This window comes from Cupressus sempervirens, chromosome 8, assembly GCF_028749045.1.
Source record: "Cupressus sempervirens isolate cs-2001-9-10 chromosome 8, ASM2874904v1, whole genome shotgun sequence".
In the NCBI taxonomy this organism is placed as follows: domain Eukaryota; kingdom Viridiplantae; phylum Streptophyta; class Pinopsida; order Cupressales; family Cupressaceae; genus Cupressus; species Cupressus sempervirens.
Window position 1 is genome coordinate 225,370,320 of NC_143125.1, and position 25,395 is coordinate 225,395,714.

Below are 25,395 nucleotides of genomic sequence, written 5' to 3' on the forward strand. Positions count from 1 at the left end.
AAATTTTCTAACATGCAAACTGATGTGATTGAAAATTTTAAACAAGGTTTGAGAAAAATAGGAAAACAATCTTGAACTAAAAAGAAGTCTATGGCAAGAAAAATGATGTTGATGTCTATTGTAAATAAGAATATGACCCAAAATAGACAAATATCTTCAATTTTGTCTGAAATGGGCTTTAGTAGGAAAATGATGAGAGAATATGTTAAGAGAAGATTAATTGTGTACGATAGTACTATGGAGGGCAATTGGGCAACATGTGTAGAGCACCTTGTTTTGATAGGATTGAAGAGTTATCAAAAAATTTAGTCATATCATTTTGGATTGATAACACTCATCCTTCATCAAATAGTAGAGATGTTATTAGGCATAGGATTGCATCTGGTCAATACGAACATCATACAAAACATTGGTTGGACACAACACAATGTGAGTTATATGTGTTGTTTTGTAGTGAACATCCTAACGTAAAAGTTGGGAAAATGTTGTTTGAAAAATTGAAGCCATACTTTGCAAGGTCAAACAAAGTGTTTGAAACATGTTGTTGTCATCATCATTTTGAGTTTGATCTCCACTATCAAGTATTTCAAAATTTTGTAGAAGACACATATGGTTTTCATGCTACTCCTCCTAGTAGGCGAAGTGAGTTTATATCTTCCATCTTGTGTGACAAAATATATGATCCAATATAAATTGCATAAAAGGATTATGTGAAACATGTGGTGAATTGGCTCTATTTCCTTTAAAAATTGAAAATATTGATGTAACAAAAAAATTGAATTGCAAAAGTTACAAGTATGTGAAGAATGAAACAAAGTTGGGGAAAGAGATAAAAAGGTTGGAATATGTTGAAGAGGAGTTACCTATTCTAACATTTATGGATAGATTTAAGAATTTGATACAACCTTAGATTCATTACGTAATTTTTGCAAAGTGGCAAGCACAACAGTTTCAAACTTTGAGAGATAATTTCCCACTTGGAATGATTGTATCAATTGTTGATTTTGTAGAGAACTATTCCTTTGCTCATAGAAAGCAATTCAATGAGATTATTACTTTTCTAAGTAGGTCACTATTATGGTACATGTTTGTTATAGACATGCACAGTTAGATTTGGATGGTGTTTAGAGTATAGTTCAAGCACGAGTAATTAAAAAGGAATATGATTTTTATATAAGTGATGATAAAGAACATGACATTCACTATGTAGAACATTGCTTCAATATGTTCTTTTCTTATTTGAAAGAAAGAGACATAAATGTTGATAAACATTATGTTTGGTTTGATGGATGTGCTGCACAGTTCAAATCATGTAGATCATTTTATGAATTATGTAGATTTCATCGCAATGATAATATAAAACACATGGAATTTCTTTGAGAGTGGCCATGGAAAAGGTGAACATTATGGTGCTAGAGCTTGCATCAAACGTGCTTTGCGAAAGTATCAAATGAATTATTAGGGAGTTTGTGTAAATGATGTACATGATGTTGTTGAATGGTGTAAGATACATTTTTCATCAGACGAGATCGAGACATCATCAATAATGAGTTGATAGGTACCATATAGAGTCTTTTGGGAGATAGTAGGTATAGATGTGTACATCTGTTTAAATTTTATGAAATCAAGTTATAAAATTTTATTGTTAAGTTTTATGTTTCAATTCATTAAAGTTTAAATTTAATTTGTCCATATTTTCAAGTTAATGAAATTTTAGGTGTTAATAGAAAAAAAAGCATGGTTGCAAGAGGATAGAAAAGACACGTTCCTTACATTTAGTCATGAGTATAGATAATTGCAATTGGACATTGAAGACAAGATAAGACTCATTTTTTTGTGACAGTTGCATTGATGAAGACTATCAAGAATGCATCAATCAAAGACATGGATATACAGGTGCATGGATTTTGGTACCACTTGATGTTACCGATATATTTGTTAAAGATGATGAAAATTTTGATGATATTCCATTGATTTTTGATGATTATAATCACATCTTTGGATTGGTAAAAGTGGGTAAGTATCATAAAAATTAATATCAAATTGTCAATTAATTTCAACTTGTTATTTAATTATCAATTTGAACTATCTTATATATATTTTACACATGTATGTATACTTGTTATGTAGGAGATGTCTTTACAGTGATTGCTAAGCCTAAAAATCATGAAGGTGTCAGTTATTATTTATTGCGATGTATTGCAGAGATGAAAAAGTTATATGATCCTAAAGAAAGTGATGAAATGTTGTTCCCCATAGGTATTATAAATACATGTGCACACACACACACACACACACACACACACACACACACACACACACACACACACACACAGGTAACCTTATATCTATCAAATTTTAAAATATTTAAATTTGTGGTGCAGGTTCTATTGTGTTAGAGGGAACATATTTGAAGCAAGTCAAAATAGTCCAACATGGAATACACTTTGTTGATTATCAACCTGACAACAAGGTTTTACAATACAACCACCTAGCCGTTGCTATCGAGATTTGTCTACATCCAAACAAACATAAGTGTGTACATCACAAGTGGAGACTAGACAGTGAAGATCATGAGAAGATATTACATGTTATAAGTGTACATCATGGTTGAACTAACCTTTGAGATTTATTTTATAATAATTTGAATTAATTTAAAGTTGTTAGTTTACTATACAGGGTCATAACTCTTAGTTTATTAGTTTATTAATGTTTTTTTAAATGTATATACATTTTAATAGTATTAATTACCATGGATCATATTGCGATCCATTCTCTTGGCAATAAGGTTAATATATTGTTCTGTGAACTATCTTATCTTATTGCCTTGTGTTCTTGGATTTATTTATGACCATGTTTGGTTCAAGTTAGATTGACTAATGCATGTGTTTGGAATAAAAACCTTTATCATAGTTGAGATATTTATACTTGATGGGATCTTGAGGTTCTTGTACTCTTGGTATATGACCACTTGAGTTCTTCTAGTATTGTGGTTGTTGGGACTGAAAATCGAAGCCTTGATTTTGAGTACCAATGAAAAATCAAGCCCTATAAGTGCTTTTTGATGCATTTATACCCGACCGTCCATTTGAGGGCTAAGAGGTGTTTAATGTTTCTAATACCTTGCATTTAGTGTGTTTATGTGTTTCATGATGATAAATTGTCATTTTGAGCCATTTCATGAAGTCCCATTTTTAGCAATTTCCAATTCTACATTTTTGCTCGTGTCAAATAGCGACAAGAGGCTATGTTTGCAACTGAATATCTTGCAACTAGTAATGTGTCATGAATCACCACTTTGGAAATGTTTATTTTCCATACCAGAGAGCCTTTGTTTCAGATTTTGAGTCATTTTGAATCTGTTTGACTAGTTTTTGCATCCCTCAAAGTTGGTCATTTATTGATGTCATGCTGATGTGAATTATTTTGAATTTTGGAAAACCCTGTTTGACTTGCTATAACTTTGATCCAGTTGACCAAAATGCTAAAATTCCTTTTGCATTGCATTTTAGAGGTTAGAGACTTGCTATGTTTCAATTTTGAGCCTATGACAAATCCGTTGGATTAGTTTTCAAATGTGATTCCAAATGCAATTTGTAACTTTTTACTAGTGTCAAAAAGTGCAGATTTGTTAGAACCCTTGTTCATGATGTCATATCTCAAAATCCATGATAGATGAGATCAAAAAAATTATACCACTATGTTCTACTCTAAAAATAATTTAAGTGTGCCAATTTTCAAGTCTTGACAAATCTGTCTACACACTTTTCTAGGTCAATTCCATTTGCAAAAAAAACTTTTCTACCATTGTTTCCAAGACACAAATTTTGAGTAGCCTACTTTGATCCCTCACCATTTACGCCCAATTATTCATCATTAGCCCAAATTATAGATTTATATTGTCCTCATGATAGTGAACCAATACCCCAGTTTTTCTTTTCCCAAATGTCGGTTTACCCAATTTTCAAAGCTAAACCCGAGCACGATTTATGGTTTTCTAACATGTTTTCATGCAAGTAATTGTAAGAAGGAAACTTTGACAATCAATATCTTTTGACTAAGAATTCTTCATGAGACAAGATTCGACAAGGTAAGAGATTGTAGAACAAAGAATCAATTTATATGGTTTCAGAGCCTAGTCAAGTGTTTTGATCAGTTTTTAAAGTCAGTCAACAGATCCCTTGGAACTAAATTGATAGTTGGTAAAAAGAGGTAAAGTGATTTTCAAAAGTTGAATCAATGACATAGATTGATTCCAATTATAATCAGGCGTTCAGTAGATCAATTTGGAAATTCAGTTATATGAAAACAATTTTTTTTTAGTCAGACCCACTTTGGGCCCAACTAATTTCATCAGATTTATGACATTTGGGAGGATTAAGGATTGTTTTAAAACAAATGATTATAATGAAATTGACTTTATAAGGTCTTGATGTATGCATATTGTCATGCGAAGTCAAATGGATATATGGGGGATTTACATATCTTTATGATTATTGTATTATTTTTCTTTGTGCCTTTTTTTGATAATAAGATGGGCCTAGTTGGTGTTTGGGTAATAGAGTGGAGTATCCCTCCATGCTAGTCTAGAATACATATGGGTAATCATGATAAGTTAGAAGTCTAAATGAAGTAAAAAATAAATAAATATATCGGGTAAAAAGTTTAATAATAATTAATATGACTACCTAGTAATCTGAGGACATTGATTGAATGTAAGTCAATGAATCCAATTTGAGGACATTGATCAAAGGTATTGCTACTAGTCATCTAGTAACTTTAATTGAAGGCATGGTAACTATCACTTTCTATAAGTCGATTGAAGATATATAATGATTCTAATAATTTTCAAATTTTGATCATTGAATTAATGCTACATGGGCCTCCACATTCTTGTCATGAAACTCCATTCTTGATTCCCTAATCCAAACCATTTATAGTATTGAGTAGTAACCCTAGTGTACTATGATTTTATTGCATTGGTATTGCATTATGGGTGTTTTTCAAGTCTTGAGTATTCTCCATATGTTATTGACTATTTACAATGATTTCATTAATTGGCATGAGTGTATACCTATATTCCCTTATGTGATTTATTCCTTATCTAGGTTGTGAAACTATCTCTACAAACATGGTAGGGTGAGCAAGTGGGTTCCATATGGTTAGGTGACATGATCAACAAATATTAGGAACCAATGCATAGATGATGAACTTTATTGAGAGACTTTGTGTGAAATGGATTGTTATTTCTTCCCTTTCTCTCTCTTCCTCTCTCTTTTCTAATTATATACCCATATTTTAATTCTAATTATTGAATTATGTTTATATAATGTTTATAGATGTAATTAAGTGTAATTCACCTTGATTTAGTATATTTGGTACTCCTTGGTGTAGATATAGGTTACACATTGGTATCAGTACTTAGATTTATGTATTTTGCCTCAAACTTGATAGAACTACACATATGGTTATTTCCCCATGCATACATCTAATCTTGCTATGCATATAACCCTTATCTAAATGCAAATGTCCTTTTATTATGTGCATTCCAACTAGTGAACTACTCTAATCTTGCACATTTGGAATAGAATGCACTTTGTTAGGGTAACTTGTGTATTAATGAATATTACATTTGATCTCCCTACATTCTCAAGAGTATTTTCATGTGTTTAATTTCACTTTTACATGTTAATTAATTTGAGCTTTTACATTTTAATATTAATTACATTAATAATAATATTAATTACATTAATAATAATATTAATTACCATGGCAAAATTAATCACATGAAATACATTATTTGATTATTTTATAATGATCACAATAAAATCTAAAATCTAAAGTTTAAAATCTATAATCTAATTGATGAAGAATGTTCTACTAAAATTTTAAAAAAATACACATACATGTACGTCTCAAGAATAAACATCTGTACATATAATATAGACTAAATATTGAAATGCATACATATGCAAACTGTAAGTCTCAAATAAACATGTATACATGTAACAAAATATAAAAAGTCATATACATGTGACCATCCAACTACTAAAGTACTTAATAGTCAAATAAATAGTGAAACATGTATGTATTCCATCGAGGTACTAAAATACACATGTGTAACATGTAAGTCTCTAGAATATATACAAAGTCTCCAATATATAAATGCATGCATCTAATATATAAATCTACTACTACTAGAAGGACCCCTCAAGATGCATACAAACAGAATGACCCTCTAATCAAGTCTGTTGTACATCCTATGGTTGAGGTGCATCAACCAAACCTTATAAATATTTATATATGTACATTAGAACTATCTAGAAACACACACACATATGTACATGTTCAAATTAAATATGAGTGCATATATATCTAGTTTGAAACATAAATAACTTTACAGACTATTTCAAACTTATACCTAAGCACTATTGGGTGCCTCAATAAAATCATTTCTTTGATGTAATGCCTTGACCCAACACTAGATGTAATCATGTGCTCGATGACCTATGCCTACATGATTAATTATAGTTCTTAAATTAACTATCTATTTGAGCTGAATTTTTTAATTTCAAATATTTTTATTTAAAATATATATGGGTGTGTGTGTGTGTGTGTGTGTACCTAGGTCTCTAGAGGTGGAGGATGATTTGAAGAAGATTCCATCATATCATCTATTGATGTACCTCTACTGCCTAAAACATCAGTACATCCTAATAATCTAGCATCATATCCTGAAACTTTTACACATATTGAACCACCCTCAACACCACAATCTCCAATTGCTAGTAATGATGAGTGAACTGGATTATGTAACTGGTTGGGTAATGGTGTAGAATCAATGTTGGATCTGAATAACATGTCCATATACGATGATAATCCCATGCTCGGACTAGTATCAATCTCAGAAAGCCCTCGTAACTCCTCACCAAAATTATCAAGGCCCTCAGCTATGATCCTAACATCTCCAACTTGTATGCCCAAGCCATCTATAGAGTGTTGTGACCTTGGTGCAGAATACTATAAGCTATGCACAGGTGTATTGATTGTCACTAGTGTAGTCTATGCTTGTGGAATTGCAAGGTTTTTATGGTGTCTAATGGCGTCCAGTCTATCAGATGATGATATTCTCGATCGATTCGATCAAATTTGGATAAATCTTTTTCATTACTACAGTGGATCCATCAATCAAGATGGTTTATATCATATAAAGTATATACTTTTAATTTCATGTGCTAAAACTTTGGCCTGTAAACATAAAAGTACTATACGTGTAGTTCGAGAACAATTAGGTTCGGAACTCTTTACAAAATCATTTTCAAAAGAAAGAGAATCCATTTCTTCGTCCCTTTCAAAAACTCGTTCACAGAGAGAACGAATTTGGAATTCAGAAATTAGCCAGATAAACCCCCTGGCTAATTTCTGGCAAAAGATGCGGAAAAAACAAATAGAAAACTGATTTTGACCAATGAAATGCTTATTGAGCAATTGCCAGGATCAATTTATGATGCTATAGATCTTTTCCAACCGGAAATCCAACCAAATGATGGATCAAATCACTACATGGAGAAAGCCGTGTGCAATGAAAATTGCAAGCACGGTTTGGGGAGAGATTTCTTGCTCCTATTAAAAAGAGCAGATAATCCACTCCATCCGATGAGCTCCGGGTTCAAGTCCCGGGCAACCCAGAGTACCAGAATCTAGCACCTAAAAGTATTTTGTCTACTTATTGCAGATCCAATGCAATTCAATGTTATCCATTGCTCTTAACAAGCAAGATAGGTAGCATCCCACTATTCGGGAATCATCCTTAAGAAATGAAAGGGTCTTTCTTACCCATCGAAAGAGTTTTGTCTAATCACATTTAACTCCAAGGTAATAATATTTATTACCTTGAATCATAAAGAAAGAAGGAATGCCAATAGAGCGCATTAATACCGTAGGTATTAATATCTACGGATACTATTGAAAACCATTTCAATATATGTGCATATAGTTTATGGAAGGAAGAGGATACTATGAATTTTATGAATATTTATAACCATGTCAAAATGTTGGTTGACATACAGATATGACTCATATTATACTGTTGAATAACAAGCCTTATGTGTATGCTTGGGAGCTTCTAATGATTAAATAAACCAAGTTATAACCATGACCGCAATTCTAGAAAGACGCGAAAGCGCAAGCCTATGGAATCATTTTTGCGATTGGATCACTAGCACTGAAAACCGTCTTTACATTGGATGGTTTGGTGTCTTGATGATTCCTACCCTATTGACTGCAACCTCTGTATTCTTTGATAGATTGATTTTTTTTTTTTAATTTACATAATATGAACGAAAAGGGTAGGCTTGGTAAAAAAAGCCGAGCGGGAAAGCCGAATGAATCGAAAGATTCGTGTTCGGTTTGGGAAGAGATTATTCGTTCAACTTATGAATAGATAATCTACTTTCATTAAGTAATTTATTAGATAACCGTAAACAGAAAATAGTGAGTACTATTCAGAGTTCTGAAGAATTATGTAAAGGAGCTGCTAATCAGCTTGAGCAAGCCCGGGCTCGCTTACGGGAAGTAGAAATGCGAGCGCGTGAAATTCGGGAAAATGGATACTCTCAAATAGAACAAGAAAAAGAGGATCTTATCAATGTTGCTTCTGTTAATTTGAAACAATTAGAAAATTTAAAGAATGAAACCGTTCAATTGGAACAACAAAGAGTAATTGAACAGGTTCGACAACAAATTTCTCGCCAAGCTGTCCAAAGAGCTCTAGGAACTCTGAATAATCGTCTGAATAGTGAGTTACATTTACGTACGATCGAGCATAATATCGACTTGCTGCTAGGCATGAAAAACATAACTGATTAACGTTATATATATATACTAGGTCTTATTTTTCAAAAGAGAATTAACTAGTGTTAATGGTAACTATTCGACCCGATGAAATCAGTAGTATGATACGTAAACAGATTGAACAATATAATAACGAAGTCAAGGTTGTTAATATTGGCACTGTACTTCAAGTAGGAGATGGCATTGCTCGTATTCATGGTCTTGATAAAGTAATGTCAGGGGAATTAGTAGAATTTGTAGATGGTACAGTAGGTATTGCCCTAAATCTAGAATCAGATAATGTTGGAGCTGTATTAATGGGTGATGGTTTGATGATACAAGAAGGTAGTTCCGTGAGAGCAACGGGAAAAATTGCTCAGATACCAGTAAGTGATGCTTATTTAGGTCGAGTTGTAAATGCGCTAGCTCGACCTATTGATGGTAAGGGGAAGATCTCATCTTCCCAATCTCGATTGATCGAATCTCCCGCTCCAGGTATTATTTCACGACGTTCTGTATATGAACCTCTTCAAACGGGTCTTATTGCTATTGATTCTATGATCCCTATAGGGCGCGGTCAGCGAGAATTGATTATTGGGGACAGACAGACCGGTAAGACGGCAGTAGCTACAGATACGATTATAAATCAAAAAAATCAGAATGTAATATGTGTTTATGTCGCTATTGGTCAAAAAGCTTCTTCGGTAGCTCAGGTAGTTAATACGTTCCAAGAACGTGGCGCAATGGAGTATACCATTGTGGTAGCGAAAACTGCAGATTCTCCTGCTACATTACAATATCTTGCTCCTTATACAGGAGCAGCTTTAGCCGAATACTTTATGTATAAAGAACAACATACATTAATCATTTATGATGATCTTTCCAAACAAGCACAAGCTTATCGACAAATGTCTCTTCTATTAAGAAGACCACCTGGCCGGGAAGCTTATCCAGGAGATGTTTTCTATTTACATTCTCGCTTATTAGAAAGAGCAGCTAAATTAAATTCGCAGTTAGGTGGAGGTAGTTTGACTGCTTTACCAATAGTTGAGACTCAAGCTGGAGATGTCTCAGCTTATATCCCCACTAACATCATTTCCATTACCGACGGACAAATCTTCTTGTCAGCTGATCTCTTCAATGCAGGAATTCAACCTGCCATTAATGTGGGTCTTTCCGTATCTAGAGTAGGATCCGCAGCTCAGATGAAAGCTATGAAACAAGTAGCTGGGAAATTAAAATTAGAATTAGCTCAACTTGCAGAGTTAGAATCTTTTGCACAATTCGCTTCTGATCTTGATAAAGCTACGCAAGATCAATTGGCAAGAGGCCAACGATTACGCGAGTTGCTCAAGCAATCTCAATCAGATCCTTTGACAGTGGAAGAACAAATAGCTATGATTTATACCGGAACGAATGGATATCTAGATGTATTAGAGATCGTACAAGTTAAAAAATTTATTCTTAAGCTGCGCGAGTATTTAGTAAAAAAGAAACCCCAATTTGGAGAAATTATACGTTCTACTGGGACATTCACGCAACAAGCAGAAGATCTCTTAAAAGAAGCTATTCAAGAAAATCTCCAACTTTTTATTATGCTCGAAATAGTATAAAAGAGCTAAATAATCATTTTGCAACATTTAACAAAGCATAACGACGAATTATTACGTCCAATAGGATTTGAACCTATACCTAAGGTTTAGAAGACCTCTGTCCTATCCATTAGACGATGGACGCTTTATTTTCATTATTCCTTTACTTTATCGATTGGGAATAAAAAAGTATGATTTTTTCTCTATTCACAACGAGATTCGAGAACGAAAGAGAAAGAATAGGTAGGTAACATGGGCATGAAAAATGAAATAAGAATAAGAAATATGAATGAGCGGGTAGCGGGAATCGAACCCGCATCGTTAGCTTGGAAGGCTAGGGGTTATAGTCGACGTTGATTAACGCCTCTAATTCAGAACCGAACATGAAAATTTCATTTCATTCGGCTCCTCCATGAGAGAGAGATAGAAAGGGAGGTCTGATAAAAAAAAAAAAAAAAAAAAAACGCTTTTTCACATAATACATAAATTATTTATGCTCTGCTCCATAACATCTATGTTAGTTGTATTTGTAGTTCTTTCCTCTTAACTTCAGGTGAAGAACCTTAAATAGAAAATACCTATTCACTTGATAGATGATCCCTATAGAAAGATAAGATTGAAAAATTCTTAATATTGGGCTCAAAAATCTTTCTAATTACTTCGTTTTCTATTTCTACTGATTGCAATCCTAGAGGAAATCAAATTTCACCAAGCTCAAACAAAATCACGGTGACTAAAGTAAACCAAAGTCACTGTTACCTAGCTATTTGACTCCAACTTTTTTATTCTAGTAGTTGAACATTTAGTTTAGTTACGATGAAAAATAATATTTTGATATCCATGGATCTTTGATTGATCCGATTAGATAGATCGGTCTAATCTTTTCAAAAATTCTACATTCTGTTTCGCCATCTTGAATGGAAAATATCGTCATTTTATCATTCATTCCAAATTCAAATTACGAGAATGCGCACAATTCCTTTCCTGACCCAGGGTATTCATAGGAGAGGTTTAGAACCTATATAGTAAATAGAGTTTTTTATATAAAAAAATATAAATGAGAGTTGAAAGATCCTTCAACTCTGTTGAATATAATGATAGAACGAATCACACTTTTACCACTAAACTATACCCGCCACAATTTCATTGTATCATACAGATCGATTTTTTGTCCAATAGGAAAAAGTAATTTTTAGATTCTAATAAGAATCTAATGCAAGTTCCGATCATTCTAATAAGAATCTAATGCAAGTTCCGATCATCATATTTTCCTATTCCTGAAAACTTAATAAGAGATAGTTTCTTTTCACTTCTTCCGTTCCTTACCTTATTGTTTTGTTTTTACTCTTACAAGAAAAAAGAAAAATCCTCAATCAATATTGTAGGGAATACTCCATGACTAATAGTATGATTTTCTTTAGTAACTAGTCTATTTATAGATAGTTGTTATGGCAGAATCTAATAAAGCTTTTGCGCATTACCGTTAATCCACTAATTAGTATAAATAGATCCACAGATCTATCCCATTTTGATCAATAAAATATCCCATTTTGATCAATAAAAGAAAACTTACTTTCTAAAAATTGATACAAATTTTATTGGAACGAAAACGAAAGGAAAAGAAGAATGAAATATAAATCATAGATATAATGTATAATAAGGAGATTTTAAATAAAATGTTGCTCGAATATTAATTGAAGTTAGTAACTAATGATCCGGACAAAATGAAAAATGCATTTTTTATACCTTAAAATCATTTTTATGAAAGAATTTCATTTGCTTCTCTTCTATGGAAGTTCCATTTTCCCAGAATGCATCCTGATTTTCGGCCTATTTCTTCTTCTAGTAATCGATGTCATTTTTGATCAGAAAAAGACAACTTGGTTTTATTTCATCTCTTTAACAAGTTTAGTGCTAAGCATAACTTTTTTGTTATTTCAATGGAGAGAAGAACCCACGATTAGTTTTTTTGGCAATTTACAAACAAACAATTTTAATAAAATATTTCGGTTTCTCATTTTATTATGTTCCACTTTGTGTATTCCTCTATCCGTGGAATACATTCAATGTACAGAAATGGCTGTAACAGAGTTTTTGTTATTCATATTAACAGCTACTCTAGGAGGAATGTTTTTATGTGGTGCCCCATGCTACTCGGGTTAGAGCGTAAACTGTCACGATGCTTTCGACTACTGGACTTTCACCATCTAGGGTGCTGTATTCCACTATTTCAAATAGACTTCGCCTAGCAGCATGACGCTTAGATTGCTCTCCCACAACCCCGTTTTAACGGTTTAGGCTGATCCCATTTCGCTCGCCGCTACTACGGGAATCGCTTTTGCTTTCTCTTCCTCTGGCTACTAAGATGTTTCAGTTCGCCAGGTTGTCCCTTGTCTGCCTATGGATTCAACAGATAGTTAAAAAGGTTAACCTATTCAGGAATCTCCGGATCTATGCTCAATTTCCACTCCCCGAAGCATTCCGTCGATTAACACGCCCTTCTTCGTCTCTGGGTGCCTAGGTATCCACCGTACGCCCTTAGTTTTTTGAACCTTGCCGCTCAAGGCCGTCTTAAGGAGCTACTAATATTAAAGACATGAAAGCATCTTATCAACGTCCATGAACAATAAAATAAATCATAGATAAAACTGCCGATTATGACTGATCTGCTCCGCAGAATCATCACGGGGTGGAGATAAGCGGACTCGAACCGCTGGCATCCGCCACAGGGTCAACCACTGTCTATTGAACCCTCTTGATTAAGTCTACCATAGAAGGTCCACAATCGACAATAGCCTTCCCCCCGAACACAGCTCACAATTTTCATTGTACTGTGCTCTCCAAAGAGCAACTCCTCCCAAAAGCAATAAGTTGTTGACCCTAGGAATTTTTGAAGTTCTTAAGAAAAAAAACTCCGGAAGAACCAGGAACAAAAAGCTCTTCTTTTTTCCACCGACTCTTTGGTCTTATCTTAAAAAGATTGCCCTTCTCCGACCCTTCCTGCCCAATCAGAAGAGACAGCTAATGCGTTCCACTTCTCAAATCAGGGTTTGTGGTCGGTCTGTGACCCCTGGATGACGAAAGCATCCTTGGAGCGATCTCGTAGTTCCTACGGGGTGGAGATGATGGGGTCGGTCCATGGCATGACTTTTCCTTCTGCCCCCGTTTTTTGGGCTAAAAAGGGTTGAAGGGAGATAGTACATCAAGTTGTTCGCAAGGGCCAACTTGATCCTCTTCCCTGAGGATCCTATAAGAAAGACCCCTAGGAGAGCCGCCAACTCCAACTATGGACCATGTACGATCCATACTAGATCTAACCAACTACCCACCCTACCTTCTCTACATTCTTGACAGTCTATCTTCGTCTTAATAGAGTTTTTTAGTGGCATGTTACGGTCCTTTCTCCCATTACTGATAAAAAGTGAGCCACTGGTTCAGGTAAAAATACTATCATTACCGCCTAAACAATCAGACATCCAACCCGTAATCGCAACGACCCGATTGCAAGAGCGAAGCTCTACCAACTGAGCTATATCCCCGTAGATATCAAATGAAGCAGACAACAATCCTACTACATAGCACATAATGGGTGGGCTATCCTGGGCTTGAACCAGAGACCTCGCCCGTGAAGTAAATAATCGCACCTATGATTTGAGGAGAATAAGTTCTCTCTTCATTCAGGAGCGACTCATCCTTCCCGAACACAGCATACAATTTTCCGCTGTACTGCGCTCTCCAAGTGTACTTGCTCTCCTTCCTTTTTCTTCACCAACGGCAAGAAAAGAAGTCAAAATTTGGATGAGAAGAGAAAAGGAGGTATTAATAAGATCCTCCTAACCCAATCCCAGACACTCCAAGATCCTTTTTCGATCCTGCTTTTCTCATCGTTTATTAGGAGACGAATAACGATTTCCTAATCTACTGATCCAGAAATTGTTCATAGTAATTGAACGAGTCGAAGACCGAGCAAGTATTTAACTATCCACTATTTTAGGTTTAGAAAGAAAAAGTCTCCCGACCGGACCTATACTTACTATATTTCGCGCATCCTACGCAAATAAAAAAGCATGAATTCGAATGATATGATCCTTCCGTCACCCTAGAATAAAAGGTGATCTCGTAGTTCTTGGTCTGTGAAGATGTGTTGTTAGGTGTTTTTTTAACATTTAGGCTTAATTAATAAGAACTTCAGCCTGTGCTCGAGAGATAGCCTTCCATACACTGATAAGATATGCATGGATTCTCGAAAAAAGTAGCCAAAATACATGGCTGCCCAGGACCGCCCAGATCCCACGAATGAATAGAAAATTTGGTCTACATTCGATCTCACCTTAATCACCTCATCTATCCTCCTGGTAAAAAAAAGTCAGTTTTCAACCCTGGTTCAAACAGAAGGAGTACGCCATGCTAATGTGCCTTGGATGATCCACATCTCTGGGTCAGGCGTTGATGAACACATTGAACTATCCATGTGGCTGATAGCCTTCACAGCCCAGGCACAACGACGCAGTTATCAGGGGCGCGCTCTACCACTGAGCTAATAGCCCAGTAGGCCCCCCAGTAGTAGGGGATGCCTGCCAAAAGCAAGAGAAATCCTCAAGCTCACTTGCTTGCCTTTTGTTTTTTTATACCTTCTTTTTGTATGTATTCTTTTATTAATTCTATAATTCTCAATAATTAAACTGAACTTACCAATGCCATAATCTTACTTAAAATAAATAAGTAACCCATGCCATAAGCTTCTTAAATAAATAAGTAACCCATGCCATGAGCTTCTTAAATAAATAAGTAACCCATGCCATAAGCTTCTTAAATAAAGTAAAAAATGCCCTAAGCAAATAAGAAACTAATGACATAAGCAAATTCAATAAAGAAACCAATGCCCTAAGCAAATAAGAAACTAACCTAAGCAAATAAGAAACTAACCTAAGCAAATAAGAAACTAACTTTATAAGTCTTTTGAATAAAGTTATAAACTTCTTCAATAAATGAATCATAATACTCCTTCTCCTTCAATAAATGAATAATTAATTGTTAAATATAAGATAAAGATATATATATAAACAAAAAAAGAAAATAGAAACAATGATTTCAAAATTGAAATCATTGTCTCTATTGTCTCTATTTGTTTTAGTAAATACTGATTTTTCTATTTTTCTAATGTATAAATTCAAGATACTAAATGGTTGAATAAACTGAAACAAGCACAGAAAATAGGAATTAAATTAATAAATGGTCTAGTTATGAATTTGCCATATTCTATTGACATAGAATAGAATTCTAAATTAGAATAATATTGTAAAATTCTATATGAGCATAATTATGTTGACATAAAATAGAATTCTAATTAGAATAATATTTTAATGATACAGAATTTCTTAATGATTATACATCTATCATACAGATGATAGATAATTCGTAAATCGACTTCGTCCACGAAGAAGGGAGCTATAAGGATCGAAAAAAAAAAAAAAGGTTATGAGCGCTCTATCGGCAGATTGCTTTTTTATATATCTTACGTATAAGATAAGATGACCAGAGCCTGCTTCTTTTTATTTCTTTTTTTTTTATTTTTTTTTATTTTTTTTAATTGACTTGACAAAAGTAAATATAAAACAATTGCTTATTCTATTCCATTTTCTAATAATCTATTTATTAATAATTAGGCAGAAGGAGGTAATGAAAAATGGGTAGATTCATGGTTTTTATAATAGTTTACCTTGTCGTCAGAAAAATTTTCAAATGAGTAATGAATTGAATTTCAGGTTGCGATGAGTTGAATTAGAATATAACGAGATGAATTGAATATAAGGAAGGCTAATATTATTCTATTCCATTTTCTAATAATCTATTTATTAATAATTAGGGAGAAGGAGGTAATGAAAAATGGGTAGATTCATGGTTTTTATAATAGTTTACCTTGTCGTTAGAAAAATTTTCAAATGAGTAATGAATTGAATTTCAGGTTGCGATGAGTTGAATTAGAATATAATGAGATGAATTGAATATAAGGAAGGCTAATATTTGAGCCTTCCTTCCTTGAGGTCCAGATCAAGTATATTTCTAAAAAAAAACACAAACATGTAAATCGAACAATATTTATTTATATTAAAATATTTATTCATATTAATAATGACCTGGAGATCATTGAAATATAACCTTTCCTCTCTAATAGAGGATATTAATGACTTAACTTAATAAGAATAGAGGTAGAATTCTACTATCTGCTTAAAGACTATAAACTGTCCCAGTTAAAGTTATATCAAGATGATATAAGGTACAGAAATAACTCATTTAAATTAAAACCACTAAGCCTTGTTATACAAAAGCTAATAACAAACATTCTTTACTTACAGCTAGTAAGGAATCAATTAGAGGAATTGGATTCTACAATGATGGATGATTTTATTTATAAGGAAGAAGACGAAGAATCATTTGAGAGAAAAAAAATATATATGTTACCATTTTGAATAATGTTTATCGATTTTGTTTTTTATTTCTTTTCAATAGAAGTCGGTTCGGTTACAATATCTTAAAAACATAATTTTCTATGCAACTAGAGTATCATATATAAGTATAGTTTAATTCTATTTATTGAACTATAATAAAGGTGGATATAGGCATTTGTATTTTTATTTGTAAATGATAGCAAAGGAGAAATATTTATGTATGAAGTTCAATGTCTAGATTTCGTACTTACAGAGAAAAGTGTTAATCTATTTGAGAAAAACCAATATATTTTAAATGTCGATTCGGGATCAAATAAAACAAAGATCAAAAATTGGATTGAACTTTTCTTCAATGTTAAAGTAATAGGAGTCAATAGTTATCGACCTCCGCAAAAGAAAGAAAAAAGAGGAAATAGAAAACAAATAATGAAACATAGAATGCATTATAAACGTATTATTATTACACTAAAACCAGGTGATTCTATTCCACTTTTTCCTTCAAAATGAAACTTATTGGAATTGTCAAACATGAACACCCGTTCGTACAGGACTTTGATTCCGAGCACACGTGATAAATCTCTATCAAATTTTGATGAAAAAGTCCAATCTCATCCACAAAAGAAATTGACTTCTGGCCGGCATCGTTGTGGGAAAGGTCGTAATAACAGTGGAATTATTACCATACGTCATAGAGGAGGAGGTCACAAGCGTCTATATCGTCAAATTGATTTTCGACGGAATGAAAAAAACATACTGGGAAAAATTGTAACAATAGAGAGTGACCCTAATAGAAGTGCATATATCTGTCTTGTGCACTATAGAAATGGTAAAAAGACATATATTTTGCATCCGAGAGGGATTATGATTGGAGATACTATTATTTCCGGTGCAAGAGCCCCCATATCAATGGGAAATGCCCTACCTTTGAGTGCGGTTTGAATTATTAATTGTACGTAATCGGAAATAACCGATTGGGTTTACAACAAAACCTTAAAATCTATCACTGATCCAACTAAAATACTTTGATGGGATCAATCCCAAAGAGAAACTGAGGATAAAGAACAGCGGGTGATTGAGTTCAATAGTTTCTGAATTAATTATTGACTCCAGAGATATGATAATAATAATAATAGCTGTATTAAATAATAATTGCTTCTCTATGATGCTCGAAAATATTCCTGTATTATGAAATAGTAACACCCAATCTCCCGGGGAAATTTTCCGGGAAACTAAAGACAGTACGAAAATGAATTCGGAATGACTTGGATAATGAAATTGTTTTCATTTTATTTATAGAAAGAGAAAAAAATCTGCACTATCTTTGTTAGATATCCCAGCTCGAATTAAATGGAGGAGTCTTAAGCTCTAATTACTTTTGAATTGAAAGAAAGAAAGGGTATCAAAGATAGAATACGAGCTTGTTTAATAGCTCTAGCTATTAAGCGTTGTTTTTTCAACGTTAATCGATTCCTTCGACGAGATAGTATTTTTCCTTGCTCACTAATAAATCGACTAATTAAGCTAATATTTTTATAATCCATTTGCTCTCCAGGCTGAATTGGCGATAAACGTCTTCGAAAAGAATGCTGATTTGGAGAAAATCGCTTAGATGCATTTCAAAAAGATGACTTAGATCTATTTCTCAATTTAGATCTACTTCTCAATTTAGATCTACTTCTCAATTTAGATCTACTTCTCAATTTATATCTACTTCTCAATTTAGATATATTTCTAAACTTATTAGATCTATTTTGAGAATATGGTTTATATGTATTCCGAAAAGATGGCTTCATTTTATTCATAGTTTGTTTTATGAACCTTTCAAATACTATTTATTTTGTTTCAAAATATTTCGAAAAGAAATATTGACAGTGACTTGTTAATATATATATATACAAAGATAAAGAAATCAATATCTTCAATATATATTTCTATTTCTGGGCAGAAATGTTAGATTCAATCTATTTTTTGATTTCTCCATGAATGGTATGCTTGTAACAAGAAGGACAAAATTTTTTTAATTCCAATCGATTAGGAGTATTGCGGCGATTTTTTCGAGTCGTATATCTGGAAATACCCGTTGATTTTTTTTCAACACTGTCTTGGGTACAACTAGTACATTCTAAAGTAATCGTTATTCTTACATTTCCACCCTTGGCCATATAACTTACTTTTGGTATTATATGTACTTCTTTTCAATTTGGAAAAAAAAAGAGAAGAAAGAGAAAGGGATAGAAGTTGTCTTAAAAATGATTAAAGATTTTATTACTTAATTCATTCTCGTAATAAAATCTTTAATTAAGATTTTCAAGTAGTTTACTATTTGAGGAACTTTTGGATCTATATTTTTACTTTTATCTTAATCCTAACTTCACCCTCACCTTCTAAAATTTTCTTTATCCAATAAGAAAAGGAAATGAATCTAACATCATTTTTATTATTTTGGGTTCGCAGGAAAGCAAAAAAAATGAAAGTCAAAAAAAGGGAAAAGTCAGAGCATCTGGGAAAAAACGATTTATCTCAATTAATAAACTGGATAAAAATACCAAGCATAAAGTAGCTAACACAGGCGCTGTGGAAAGATATGTTTTTATATCTTGCATTGTTCGTAAGTTCTCCTTCTCAAGAATGATAGATATATCATATGGTCAACTACACCCGTAGTTTACGACTATCTGCAAACAGATATTTGTATTTGGTACAAATTCTTTTTTTTTTTTACAATATGATATGAATGATAGTAATAACTATGTAATAGTAAGTAATCAAGTACTGTCAATAAATAGACATCTTTTACATTATATCTTCCGTATATACAGTCTATTCACGTGCGAAGGTAGATAAATGTGGAAAACAAAATTCAATATTTTTAATATAAAATATTGAATAAAAAATACTCACGATTAAAAGGGATGTAGCGCAGCTTGGTAGCGCATTTGTTTTGGGTACAAAATGTCGCAGGTTCAAATCCTGTCATCCCTACCCTTTTTTATCCTAAATCTTCCATAAAAAAAGTAAAAATTCGAGTGATAGTTATTTAATTCAATGAAACATCGAAATAATCTTTTCTTTCAAGAAAAAAAAAAAAGAAGAAAAAGCGCTCTTAGTTCAGTTCGGTAGAACGCAGGTCTCCAAAACCTGATGTCGTAGGTTCAAATCCTACAGAGCGTGATCCTGTGTTTTTTTTCTTTTTTCTGATCGATCTTCTTGTCACTTAGACTGAAAAAGCTAATGGAATCTGATCCCTCAGAATCAGTAGGAGACCCGTTCATAATATGGTTCTAAATCAAATATCCAATTTATCGCCGCGTCGGTACTGTAAATATGCAGTTACAAATAATCCAGCCAAAGTTATAGGAATTAGACCTAACACAATTCCGGATAACAAAACTTCAATCATATTTTTTTTATTATGAAAAAGAATAGGTAAGGGTTAATAGCTAATCTACATAGTACCTCAAATTGACTTGGAATCTCAATTCCTATTGAGGTTATTTTCTATTTCAAATAAGTTCTATACTGTTTAACCCAATGAATAAGACTGAGGTGAAAATAAGCAAAACTAATAAAAAACCAAAATAACTAATTATAGTAAGCATGGAAGAAATCAATAAAAAAAAAAACAATGATTGATACGTATTTTTGTCAGGCAATTACCTCAATTTATCCTTTAGGAGTAGAAAAAATAGTTTCAATAAATAGATACAAAGTTAGTATTGAATATCTGATAATGATGTTATCAACAAACATAGAAGGAATATACAATAAAAAGATATTCTGTTATAAAAAAGTAAAAATGAAATCCCCACCTATAAAATAAATACCAATTGTGTAGTAATTTAATTAATGATCCTACTCCTTTTCTATATTAAGTAAAATTATATTGCTATGTTAGAAGCAGGCTAGCTATACTTAATATACTTCAAATATACCCTTGGTATCATATTGACAATCAAGCAATGATTGTAGAAAATATCAGTAGTTTTCCATTTCCTGATCTCTTTCTTTCATGGGATCAATTTACCCTTGATTTTAGAATAATATAGGGAGCTTAGCATGTCTGGGAATACGGGAGAACGCGCTTTTGCTGACATTATTACTAGTATTCGATACTGGGTTATCCATAGCATTACTATACCTTCTCTATTCATTGCAGGTTGGTTATTTGTCAGTACGGGTTTAGCTTATGATGTATTCGGGAGTCCTCGGCCAAATGAGTATTTCACAGAAAGCCGGCAAGAGGTTCCATTAGTAACTGGCCGTTTCGATTCATTAGAGCAACTCGATGAATTTACTAGATCTCGATCTTTTTAGGAGGTATTAATGACTATAGATAGAAGCTATCCAATTTTTACAGTTAGATGGTTGGCCGTTCACGGGCTAGCTGTACCTACGGTTTTTTTCTTGGGATCAATATCAGCAATGCAGTTCATACAGCGATAAACTTTATTATAAACTAAATCACGGAGCTATTTATGACACAATCAAACCCAAATGAACAAAATGTTGAATTGAATCGTACTAGCCTCTATTGGGGGTTGTTACTTATTTTTGTACTTGCTGTTCTATTCTCTAATTACTTTTTCAATTAGGAACAGTAATAATCTTTTTTCTTACCCAATTGAATTTGGTGAGATCTAATATTTCTATGTATTATTTCTAATATTTCTATGTATTATTTATGCCTCATGAATACTTTTTTAAAATGTGAAAGGAAATAATAAAAATGGGCGGAAGGATCCCTCTTTGGTTGATAGGTATTTTAGCTGGTATTCTCGTTATTGTTTTAATAGGTTTTTTTTTTTACGGTTCTTACTCCGGCTTAGGTTCCTCCTTGTAGCGAAAAAACTGCCTTATATTATGATAAGAGATAGACAATGTAAGGAATACTATAAAAATTGAAGCAAAACTCTGAAAAGAGATAAAAAAGAGATAGAAAAGTGAAAACTTAAAAAATAAAGATAAGATCTTACCTTTCTTTGAACACAAAGAAGGGTAAGATTTTATCTTTACTTATTAAGTTTTTTTATAAGTTATAAAATAAGCGAAAATAGCAAGCCAAGATTACTAGATTCTCTCCTTTCTTCTATTTGTTTATTTGTTTTGAATATGATAAATGAAGGTGAGAAAAGATAACATGCATATGAATATTGATTAATATTGAATATCGCGCATAACTAGGGAATTAACTCCAAAACTCCAAGTTTGTTCCGGAATCACTCATTATTAAAATAGGCAAATATTTATTTAATATCTCCTCATCCTTCACAATATATTCGAACAGAGGGAAGGGGAAAACGAAGGATTATGGAGAAGTATTATTTTATTGTTGCCATTTTGTATTTATTATACATTAATTGCATTAATCTAATCATTCATAAGATAGAGATTCAAATCTTTTATGCGCCTAAAAATTCATTTCGACCAATTGAACTTTCTCAAATTGTTTCTTTTTAAGAACCAGAAATATCTGTGCTAAAACGACAGATACTAAGAATAATAAAAGACCTTGAACACGTAAAGGATCTTGAAGTACTATTTCTGCATTTTCCTAACCAAATCCACCTACATTAGGGTTATTCGTTAACGATTGATCCGCCTTGATTAATTCGCCTTCTGAAACAAGAAGTTCCGGTCCCGGAGGTACAAAGTCTACCACTTGTCGACCGTCCGATGGATTATCAATAGTTATTTGATATCCACCTTTTTCTTTACGTGCAATTTTACTTATTTTACCGGTTGTTGAAGCGTTGTACACTGTATTGTTTCTTTTGCTCCCATCGGGATAAATTTGTCCTCTTCCTCTATTACCACCTACATATATGGGATATTTCAGGAAGTGAGCTGTTTTATTAGTAGCGGGATTTGGTGAAAGGATGGGAAACACAATTTCACCATATTTTTGACCAGGAATAGGACCTATTATTAGAATATTTTTTTGATTGGGACGATAGCTCTGAAAATAAAGATCACCTATTTTTTCCTTAATCTCAGGAGAAATACGATCTGGAGGAGCTAATTCGAAACCTTCGGGTAAAATAAGAACAGCTCCTACATTTAAAGTTCCTTTCTTGCCATTAGCAAGAACTTGTTTTATTTGCTTATCATAAGGTATTTTTACAACTGCTTCAAAAACGGTATCAGGAAGCACGGACTGTGGAACTTCAATCTCCACAGGTTTTTTAGCCAAATGACAATTGGCACATACAATACGCCCAGTTGCTTCTCGAGGATTTTCGTAACCTTGCTGTGCAAAAATGGGATATGCATTTGCAATAGATGTGCGAGTCATTATATCTATCAATATTAAGGCGGAAATTGATTGAGCTATCAACTTTTTCATCCAGTCATCATAAGTTTTTCTATTTTGCATGGTTCAATTTTTTGTTACAATTCTTTTATTTCAAATAAATGGTAGTAGGTAACTATGATAGTTACCTGCTTGCAATTCTGCTACTATATTAAACCTAAAGCCAAAAAATAAGAAGTATTGCCCGGGTGAGAAACCATTTGTTATTCATTCATCGAGTGATAAATTACTACAAGTGAAGGAGATGTACGATTCAAACGACAGAAAATCCAATATTTGAAAATTGTGTCTAAGATGACTGGAAAAGTTGAAACAAGACCAGATATTATTCGTTCGTTATGGGCAAATCCATAATTTTTGAAGATCCAATCGATTATCAATTCCCAACCATGGGGCGAGTGAAACCCAATACATAGATCGGTTGCTAAAAGAATAGAAAAGGCTTTCATTGTATCGCTTAGGCTATAAAAGACTTCTTGGATCCAAGAATTTAGAATGCCAAGTTTCTTCTTACCCAGAATGAGACAAAAACTTAAAAAAACCAAACCTATTAGATTTGCTATTAGATGTGAGATGATTTGGATACAATCTTGATTATATATTTTCACTAATTGGATCATTTTTTTCTGCATTTCTACACGAATATCTTGCGAATGCGTTTCCGAAGAATCTTCCATCATTATTTCTAACAGGAAGAGTTCCTCTATTTTTTCAAACTTTTTTATAGTGTCTTCTTCTTGTAAATAATCAAAATTTTTTTTTGATTGACCAGTATTCCACCAATTTGTAACCCAAGGTTCTAAACCGTTCTGTAATGAAATTGAAATTCCCCAAGGCAATACTATTAAACATGTAAGATATTGTAGAGAAGCTAATGCTTTATATTTGGCAACTTCCAATTCGTGAATCGTTAACGAACTCGATTGGCTCGTTAGCTCTGCCCAAAATCTGAACAAAGTACGAATTATAGAACGAGGTATGAGATCCATAGAATTTTTGCATAATTATTCGACCTCGAGAGATCTTTCGGTCGGATGAGGGATGGTTTGTTCCGAGTGAGAAGTAGAGTAAAAAAGAAAGGATAAATCCTTGAAAATCGTTTGGATCTGGACTAATTTCATTTTGAATTCTTGACCCGAAGAATCGCTTCAATTGGCAAATAAAAGAAATGAAAGTTTAAGTCTAATAATATCAATTTTGTTTTCTTTGATACATATAGGAAATTTATTATATGTATTTATTCAAGCGCATATGTAAAAAAAGGTGTAAAAACTATAGTCATTTACTTCATTGTATTCTTTTGAGATGTTATATCCATGTTTATTAAAACCTTTTGTCCCTTTCTAATAGATAAAGAATAATATGGAGTGGAGTTTTTGCTAACTGCCAAAAAATATTATGGTTCCATAAGTAACATTTTGTGTTGGTGGAACATAAAATGACTATATGGTCTTTCCCCCTCATTTCAAAATCCTTCAATGGATACGCGCAAAAAACGGGCTAATTCGGCAGCTTTTTGTTCCATTTCGCGCAAGGTCAAATTTTCTTCAGTACGAGTTAAGGGGATGTCTTGTTGGCCCTTTATTTCCATATAAATAACACGACGAGGAAATATACCTTCTTGAACTTCCATTTTGATCGCCTGAATATCCTTCATAAGAAATCGGAGGAAAATACGACGATTTCTTCCGGGAAATCCCCAGCGAAAAAGGCATACAACTCCTTCTTTTTCATCAATTCCTATCAATTTGAATAAACTCTTTCAAATATTCCCAATTTTTCTTTATTCAGTTTACATATTTGCGATCGTAAGAAAATTTATTATGCTATTGTGCATTGGCAAATAATTTTGTTCATGGAATCATTTCCGTATGGGGAATGAAAGAAATTATCAAATTTATAAATTGACTATGCCTAGATCTCAGAGAAATGACAATTTTATCGACAAGACTTTCACAATTGTAGCGGATATATTATTGCAGATAATCCCAATGGCCTCAGGGGAGAAAAAGGCATTTACCTATTACAGAGATGGTGTGATTTGATTTTTTTTCTTTCTACTTTTTTTTATATTCTATTTATTAAAAAAAAGTGAAAACTGACGTTTAGTGAAGGTGAGTTTTCTAAATAGAACAATTCTTTCTGTCGTGTATCCCCGATTTATGCAACCTTAGATGCTTTGATCTTCTGAGATTCTAGTATTAAGCGAAAG

General features: G+C 32.9%; 3 non-coding genes across 3 annotated transcripts; 2 read left to right on the top strand and 1 right to left on the bottom strand.

Annotated features, from left to right (window-relative positions):
* Nucleotides 1-10,497: 10,497 nt before the first annotated feature.
* On the bottom strand, nucleotides 10,498-10,569 carry TRNAR-UCU (transfer RNA arginine (anticodon UCU)). The gene has a single exon. It is a non-coding gene; the product is annotated as a tRNA-Arg (tRNA).
* A 9,212-nt stretch (nucleotides 10,570-19,781) lies between these two features.
* On the top strand, nucleotides 19,782-19,855 carry TRNAP-UGG (transfer RNA proline (anticodon UGG)). The gene has a single exon. It is a non-coding gene; the product is annotated as a tRNA-Pro (tRNA).
* Nucleotides 19,856-19,970: 115 nt separating this feature from the next.
* On the top strand, nucleotides 19,971-20,044 carry TRNAW-CCA (transfer RNA tryptophan (anticodon CCA)). Its single transcript has one exon. It is a non-coding gene; the product is annotated as a tRNA-Trp (tRNA).
* The last annotated feature ends 5,351 nt before the right edge of the window (nucleotides 20,045-25,395 follow it).